Genomic DNA, 9,781 nt, shown 5'->3' with positions numbered 1-9,781 from the left:
GGTTTTTTTCACCTTTATTTAACCAGGTAGGCTAGTTGAGAACAAGTTCTCATCAGGTTTAGAATACGGGTAAAGGTTAAGGCTAGGGTCAGTGGATAGTTAGTTCGTAGAGCATCTACAGATGGACAATCCACAAAAAACTATTTAAGTTTACCACACAGGTGATTTTACGATCTCAACAGTGAATTGCTGTGTCAGGAAGAAAAAGGAAATAGACACACAGGCCTTAGAGCCTCTGTCCTGAACACTTTCCCCCACAAACCCACTCTCTTCACACCTGCGGTTGGAGGGTTGGGGGTTATAAGTCCCCAACTGGCCACAGACATTGACACACATGACGGATGCCAAGACTGTTGACAGCCAAACAAACAGTAACGAGGTGGGGTTGTGTCACACATGGAGCTAACAAAAATATATAGAAATGTCTGCTCTATCAGAAATGACAACCAACTGATTATAGCATTACAGCAAAAATGGAGGTAAATCGAAGGGGGAGATAGTCGACAGACAAGTTCCTTACCCTACATTAAAGACCAAAATGTTTAATAATAATAATAATAATAATAATAATGTGATAAATAAAAAAGTATACCAGTTCCATTTAAAGACAAACAAATTTACAGCTGTGCCATACAGGTTGCTAAATAGTTGGGAAGAGATTTTTTCTGGTATGCTGATTCCATGGCACATGGTTTATGAACTGACACAAAGCAGCTAATGGGGATACTTAATAAATGCAAAAAAATACAAATACACAAAACAACGCCTGATTGAAAACTTTGAGTTGTATTATTGAAATGATTATACAAAATATTATGTTGTGTTTATGGGGAATACAATCATCCCAGCTCTGCAGATTTTGCTGTGAAGAGAGACTTATTAGCTCACTTGTTTTGATACTGCCTATATGATGTAGCTTGTTTTGGGTCGCAGGTTCAGGAATGGCTGAAAAATCTCAACATTTACTTAAAACTTAGTCTGCAAATAGCACTGCTGGGTGATTTGAAAAGCCATAGTCAATCGATCAATAATACTCTTAGTACTCTTTAATACTCTTTAGAATCTGCAGGAACTATGAGGATGGAAAGGTTCAGAACTTTTGTGAAACCTCACAGCCAGTTGAAAAATACAGTACCAGTCAGACATTTGGACACACCTACTCATTCAAGGGTTTTAATTTATTTTTTAATATTTTCTACACTGTAGAATAATATTGAAGACATCACAACTATGAAATAACACATATGGAATCATGTAGTAGCCAACAAAAAAAAGTGAAACAAATATTTTAGATCCTTCAAAGTAGCCACCCTTTGCCTTGATGACAGATTTGCACACTCTTGGCATTCTCTCAACCAGCTTCATGAGGTAGTCACCTGGAATACATTTAAATTAACAGGTGTACTTTGTGAAAAGTTAATTTGTGGAATTTCTTCTAAATGAGTTTGAGCCAATCAGTTGTGTTGTGACAAGGTAGGGTTGGTATACAGAAGACAGCCCTATTTGGTATAAGAGTTATAAGTATAAGTCCATATTATGGCAAGAACAGCTCAAATAAGCAAAGAGAAACAACAGTCCATTACTTTCAGACATGAAGGTCAGTAGTCAATACAGAAAACTTCAAGAACTTTGAAAGTTTATTCAAGCTCAGTTGCAAAATCCAAGCGCTATGATGAAACTGGCTCTCATGAGGACCACCTCAGGAATGGAAGACCCAGAGTTACCTCTGTTGCAGAGGATACGTTCATTAGAGTTAACTGCACCTCAGAAATTGCAGCTCAAATAAATGCTTCACAGAGTTCAAGTAACAGACCCATCAAAACATCAACTGTTCAGAGGAGACCACGTGAATCAGGCCTTCATCAAATCAAATCAAATTTTATTTGGTCATGTTCAAATTGCTGCAAAGAAATCCCTACTAAAGGACACCAATAGGAAGAAGAGACTTGCTTCGGCTAAGAAACACGAGCAATGGACATTAGACCAGTGACAATCTGTCCTTTGATCTGAGTCCAAATTTGAGATTTTTGGTCCCAACCGTCGTGTCTTTGTGAGACACAAAGTGGGTGAACGGATGATCTCCGCATGTGTGGTTCCCACCGTGAACCATGGAGGAGGAGGTGTGACGGTGTGGGAGTGCTTTTCTGGTGACACTGTCTGTGATTTATTTTGAATTCAAGGCACACTTAACCAGCATGGTTACCACAGCATTCTGCAGCGATACGCCATCCCATCTGGTTTGCACTTAGTGGTACTATCATTTGTTTTTCAACAGAAGAATGACCCAAAACACACCTCCAAGCTGTGTAAGGGCTATTTGACCAAGAAGGAGAGTGATGGAGTGCTGCATCAGATGACCTGGCCTCCACAATCACCCAACCTCAACCCAACTGAGATTGTTTGGGATGAGTGAAGGAAAAGCAGCCAACAAGTGCTCAGCATATGTGGGAACCAAGAGTGTGCAAAGTTGTCATCAAGGCAAAGGGTGTCTACTTTGAAGAATCTCTAATATATTTTGATTTTGACACTTTTTTGGTTACTACATTATTCCATATCAGTTATTTCATAGTTGTGATGTCTTCACTATTATTCTACAATGTAGAAAATAATAAAAATAAAGAAAAACCCTTGAATGAGTAGGTGTGTCAACTTTTTACTGGTACTGCATATGGCAAGTAAAAATCAAAATGGGATAGGTTTCAGAGATAGATGGGAGGTGTTGAGGGTAGCTGAAGGATTGGACTAAAGGGATAACAAAGGTCAAATGTACCGTGCCCGTAAAATGTAGAAGTTGGAAGTAGAAGTCTAAGTATTGTTGTCCCTTACTTTACTCCAATTAGGGTAGGGATGGTAGGTTTAGGGGAAAATAAGAAAGGAAAATATATTGAAAACATTTAAGAAAATATGGGGGATTGGAAATGCTGCAAACAATTACATTGATGTAAGCCACAATCTATCTGCAATACTAAAGCTGATCTACCCCCTAAATGTATTTAAAAAAAATATATTTAAAAAAAACAGTAATGAGGTTGAGGCAGGGGGATGGAAGATGAAAAAATACGCAATATGTTTGGTGTGATTGAAGGCCAGTGGGGAGTGCTCCAATCATAGAGTTGGAGCTGCACACTGGGCTGCTGATGGGAACACAACACGGACCGGAGCCGGCTCCATCTGCAGTGCTGGAGCCAGATTTAGAACCACTCCCCTCCCTCAGGGAAATCACATCAATCACCCAGCACTGTGCAGTCAGCAGGAAGTCATCAGGTGAACTCTGATGAGGAGAATGGGACCCCACCAGCAGCCAGATGGAGAGCTCAATTAATGATAGAGTTCCTAAACAACTAGATGTGCAGGAGTTGCATTGCATCAACCAATGGTTGCATGCCACGTCATCAACTGTGCAGTCAGGCATCAGATTGTTATGTCACATGATGTAGTTAGATGATATGTTAATACCTATCCAGGCATTGTAAGCCCTGGCATTTGCTGGAATGTAGTCATGCAAGAACTGACGTGGGTTGGCGTCTGTGGTGTGCCTGCATTCTTACTAATCACGTACAGCATCCAGCCCCTATGCTCCAGTAATTAGTTAGAAACATAAATAGTTTTAAACAGCAGGATTGCTCTGAAGTGCAAAGCAGTGCCAAAATGGGTTTGCTCTCATGACTGCTTCTTAACAGCACAGCCACCACCAGAGAGCAGAGGGGACCTGCTCTTTAGAACAGGGAAATGGAGGCAAGGAGGGAGTACGGACAAAGCATTTTATTCGTGCATGAACGTGTTTTTCATCCCACTCTTTACCCTTCGGTCTAATCTTACTTTAATGAAAATATAATTTAATCTATCTAGCTCTTTTCCCCTCCCCTGGTCAGTCTTGGTTTGCCTAATGGTGAGTCAGAGCAACAGAGAGAATGTGGATGACAATCCCCCTGCAGACAGGAAGCGCCAGGTGATATGTTGGGAGACCTGCGGCAATCCCAGGATGCAATCTGCTCAGAGCAGGGTGATATGTTGGGACACCTGAGGCACTCCCAGGATGTTGTCTGCTCATAGCCAGGTGATATGTTGGGAGACCTGAGGCGCTCCCAGGATGCTGTCTGCTCATAGCCAGGTGATATGTTGGGAGACCTGCAAATGCAGCCAATAAGCAACGCATAACTACATATACAGATTCCCAACTTCGAGCACTTATCATCATTGTTTGAGTTTAACACCACCACAATCAAGTATAGTATGTCATTCTCAACAAACAGAAAATACATCCCTCCCTACTTCATCCCTCCCTACTTCATCCCTATTGAAGACTTGGTTTGACAATCTCCTAATGTCATAAAACTTTTTGGTGTTTTGTAACAGATGTCTCTTTCCATTAATCGAATGGCCCTTGCATAGTTTGGATGCTGAAATTATAATAGAGTGGAGTGGATGAACATGCTCAGGTAGCCTACAGGAGACTTCTGAAGTAGCAGAATTAAAACATTGTGAATAGTTGGGCTTATGCCACACATAAAAAATAAAAGGTAATGTACATTATTTTAAAAGTTCAATTACAAATATTTTGGGTATATTGAAACGTTGGGTACTAAGTCGAGGAATAGCCGCTTGGATCAGAAAGGAGGCAAAACGCAGTGTTATGCTTTTCTGAATAACTGGGCCTGCTGGGAGCATAGGCCTCTGTGGCTACATTACAGTATATAAGACGACTTGGGAGAATGATGATCGGCAACAGAAAGCACATCAGTATCAAAGTAAAAATACGTCCAGACTGGCCTGCTACTGTGCCTTCTTATCAGTTGAGAGTAGCCCCACAACTGATCCAAATGGAATGAAACATTCAAATAACGGGCTTTTGCGCCATTATTATTATTGAAATTACATTTTCACTACAGTTTACAGCCTAGAGTAGAATTGTACTCACTTGAAAACAATAGTGCAATTATTCATTGGAGTGTGGTGTGGTTAGCTAGTCTTGGTAGGATCATTTGTTTGTCCCTAAACAAGAGTTCCGTGTCTTCATTGTTCGTTCATGCGCAATGACACACCTGGCTTCATTCCTCTATCTTGTGGATTTATATTGAACATTGGTGCAGATATTAATGATTTTATGTGTGGTATGATTGCTAGTTAACTATTGCAGATCTGGACAAACGATCCAACTACCACTATTGTCACTATGACTAGAGGGCAGCATGGACAGTTGACTGGTAGACTGTAGTGACCTGTGGTATAGTAACCACACAAAAAAGCATAGTGCATAAGAGAAGTACCAAAACAGCTTGATAGGGGAGGCGCATGAAAGAAGATGAGTAAATGTGGCTAAATGGAAGACATTATATAGTAAAACCTGCAGAACGGTAAATCAGGGAAAAAATGCACTACCCTCCCCTGTGCCCAATAAAAAAAAAGACAACCCTCTCCAAAGAAAAACATTTAGTTAGACAACAGTCCCCTATCTTGGACCTAAGTAAATTTACCTGTCCTTTAAGGGCAGAAGACAAACAAGCATGTATAAAAAGACATCCACGATAAGGATTTCACAGATGAGTCCTTACTGCAATGATGCTATGGGTGTTGCTTTTCAGTTGGGCCACTTTCAACACACCAAAAATATGTTACTGTTGGACAAGTCAATGTCCTCTCTAAGGCAATAGATGTTACTGTTGGACAAGTCAATGTCCTCTCTAAGGCAATAGATGTTACTGTTGGACAAGTCAATGTCCTCTCTAAGGCAATAGATGTTACTGTTGGACAAGTCAATGTCCTCTCTAAGGCAATAGATGTTACTGTTGGACAAGTCAATGTCCTCTCTAAGGCAATAGATGTTACTGTTGGACAAGTCAATGTCCTCTCTAAGGCAATAGATGTTTTCAGCTGAAGGCAGAAAATGTGGTATCCTTAGTGATTTGATTTATTTTTCAAGACACATTGTCAACAGCAACAGTACAGTGTGTGGGAGTGCATTTAAATTAGCTGATTGTCCTCCTACACAACAACGGCCTAGGAACAGTAGGTTAACTGCCTGTTCAGGGGCAGAACGACAGATTTGTACCTTGTCAGCTTGGGGATTTGAACTTGCAACCTTTCGGTTACTAGTCCAACACTCTAACCACTAGGCTACCCTGCAACCACTAACACAACAGTACAGTACCGTGAAAAAGTATCTAGTTCTCTACTGTTGCATATTTTTGATACTGAACGTTATCAGATCTTAAAAGGGAACCTGAGTGAACAAATAACACAACAATTACATACACTATATATACTAAAAGCATGTGGACACCCCTTCAAATTAGCAGATTCGGCTATTCCAGCCACTCCAGTTGCTGACAGGTGTATAAAATCGAGCACACAACCATACCATCTCCATCGACAAACATTGGCACTAGAATGGCCTTACTGAAGAGCTCAGTGACTTTCAACGTGGCACCATCATAGGATGACATCATTCCAACAAGTCAATTCGTCAAATTTCTGCCCTGCTAAAGCTGCCTTTTTTATAGACTATGTCTATAAAAAAGTGGTCAGATGAAGCAGATGCTAAACTACAGGACTGAATTGCTATCACAGACTGGAACATGTTCCGGGATTCTTCCGACGGCATTGAGGAGTACACCACATCAGTCACTGGCTTCATCAATAAGTGCATTAAGGACGTTGTCCGCACAGTGACCATACGTACATACCCCAACCAGAGGCCATGGATTACATGCAACATTCTCACCGAGCTAAAGGGCAGAGCTGCCACTTTCAAGGAGCGGGACTCTAACCCGGAAGCTTATAAGAAATCCCGCTATGCCCTCTGACGAACACCACCCCCCTCCCCTCCCTACACTGCTGCTACTGTCTGTTATCATCTATGCATAGCCACTTTAATAACCCTACCTGCATGTACATAATTACCTCGACACTGGTGCCCCCGCACATTATCACATTGACTCTGAACCGGTACCCCCTGTATATAGCCCCGCTATTGTTATTTACTGTTGCTCCTAAATCATTTGTTTTTCCTATCTCTTACTTTTTTTAAAGGAATTTTCTTCAAACTGCATTGTTGGTTAAGGGCTTTTAAGTAAGCATTTCACTGTAAGGTCGACATCTGTTGTATTCGGCACATGTGACAAATACAATTTGATTTGACCATGCCCAAACCATATGGGATGGCATATCGCTGCAGAATGCTGTGGTAGCCATGCTGGTTAAGTGTGCCTTAATTTCTAAATAAATCACAGACAGTGTCACCAGCAAACCACCCCACACCATCACACCTCCTCCTCCATGCTTTACGGTGGGAAATACACATGTGGAGATCATCCATTCACCCACACCGCGTCTCACAATGACACGGTGTGTCAAATCACTAATTTGGACTCCAGACCAAAGGATGCATTTCCACCGCTCTAATGTCCATTACTTGTGTCTCTTGGCCCAAGCAAGTCTCTTATTATTATTGGTGTCCTTTAGTTGTGGCTTCCTTACAGCAATTCAGGCCATGAAGGCCTGATTCACACAGTCTCCTAGGCACACGTGTTGTATTCGGAGCATGTGGCAAATTCAAAATCAAATTTGATTTGAAGAGTGGGACACAATTCCTCCACAGCGATGTGAGAGACTGATGAACAACTACAGGAAGTGTTTGGTTGGAGTCATTGTAGCTAAAAGGTGGCAAAACCACAGAGTGTAAGGGGGCAATTACTTTTTCACACAGGCTAATTGGGTGTTTCCTAACTTTGTTATTTTATTTATAAATGATGTATCCTTTTATCTAATATTATGTTTTAGTTAAAGATCTGATAACATTCAGTATCAAAAATATGCAAAAATAGAGAAAATCAGAAACGGGGCAAATACTTTTTGCCCTTTTTATTCTGAACTCTTGGACAGCATCTGTCAGACTTATGTGACTTGCATGTTACCTTTAACACAAAAAAAGTGTACTGTGCTCATGACTAATGTGACCTCTTGATTCACACCTGGCTTGCTATCCCAGCCTGTCTTTACAAATATATGACACATTTGCGCACGCACGCAGAAACACACAAATAGACCTCTCACACATTGCATAGCTGAGCAGCTGACCACCCTACTGTATGTTCTGATGTGGTCCTCTGATGTGCTTCACACACACACCGTCCCCTTGGTAAAGCCTGACCTAAATGGCTACTTAGATTGCAATCCACATGTTCTATTTTCCATCCACAACACTGTCAGAGGCTTGGCTTTTAAGTATGAACTCTCTTACACACTACCTAATCTAGTCTCTTTGACAACATTCCCTGTACATATCTGTGCTTCTTAGCTGGGTCTTTTCAAACAAGAAGCAACACCTTAACATCCACTACTTCCCATCTTCATACCTCAGTGATACTCCAACGGCTAGCACAAAACACTAAATGTGTCTTTACTGATTACTGATTGTTACTGATGTGTTACTGATTGATAGAAAAACTGTTTTAATTGATACCTACTGGGCAACAAAGGCTCAACTTCAAAAGAATGATGGTCTCGATTGTCAAACTCAAGACCCTTCACTGGATTAAACTGTAATGATCTGGGGTCCCGAAAAAGACTCATAATGTGACGGTGGACTAGTCTAGACTCCCAGGGTGTTCTCTTAATGTGATGGTGGACTAGACTCCCAGCATGTTCTCTTAATGTGATGGTGGACTAGACTCCCAGGGTGTTCTCTTAATGTGACGATGGACTAGACTAGACTCCCAGGGTGTTCTCTTAATGTGACGGTGGACTAGTCTAGACTACCTGGGTGTTCTCTTAATGTGACGGTGGACTAGTCTAGACTACCTGGGTGTTCTCTTAATGTGACGGTGGACTAGTCTAGACTCCCTGGGTGTTCTCTTAATGTGACGGTGGACTAGTCTAGACTCCCAGGGTGTTCTCTTAATGTGACGGTGGACTAGTCTAGACTCCCAGGGTGTTCTCTTAATGTTACGGTGGACTAGTCTAGACTCCCAGGGTGTTCTCTTAATGTTACGGTGGACTAGTCTAGACTCCCAGGGTGTTCTCTTAATGTGATGGTGGACTAGTCTAGACTCCCAGGGTGTTCTCTTAATGTGATGGTGGACTAGACTCCCAGTGTGTTCTCTTAATGTGACGGTGGACTAGACTAGTCTACCTGGGTGTTCTCTTAATGTGACGGTGGACTAGTCTAGACTACCTGGGTGTTCTCTTAATGTTACGGTGGACTAGTCTAGACTCCCAGGGTGTTCTCTTAATGTTACGGTGGACTAGTCTAGACTCCCAGGATGTTCTCTTAATGTGATGGTGGACTAGACTCCCCATGTGTTCTCTTAATGTGATGGTGGACTAGACTCCCAGTGTGTTCTCTTAATGTGACGGTGGACTAGACTAGTCTACCTGGGTGTTCTCTTAATGTGACGGTGGACTAGTCTAGTCTACCTGGGTGTTCTCTTAATGTGACGGTGGACTAGTCTAGACTCCCAGGGTGTTCTCTTAATGTTACGGTGGACTAGTCTAGACTACCAGGGTGTTCTCTTAATGTGATGGTGGACTAGTCTAGACTCCCAGGGTGTTCTCTTAATGTGATGGTGGACTAGACTCCCAGTGTGTTCTCTTAATGTGACGGTGGACTAGACTAGTCTACCTGGGTGTTCTCTTAATGTGACGGTGGACTAGTCTACCTGGGTGTTCTCTTAATGTTACGGTGGACTAGTCTACCAGGGTGTTCTCTTAATGTAATGGTGGACTAGTCTAGTCTACCTGGGTGTTCTCAATGTGAAGGTGGACTAGTATAGACTACGAGGGT

The sequence above is a fragment of the Oncorhynchus tshawytscha genome, linkage group LG19 (genome assembly GCF_018296145.1).
Source record: "Oncorhynchus tshawytscha isolate Ot180627B linkage group LG19, Otsh_v2.0, whole genome shotgun sequence".
NCBI lineage: Eukaryota > Metazoa > Chordata > Actinopteri > Salmoniformes > Salmonidae > Oncorhynchus > Oncorhynchus tshawytscha.
This window is presented reverse-complemented; position numbering follows the sequence as displayed.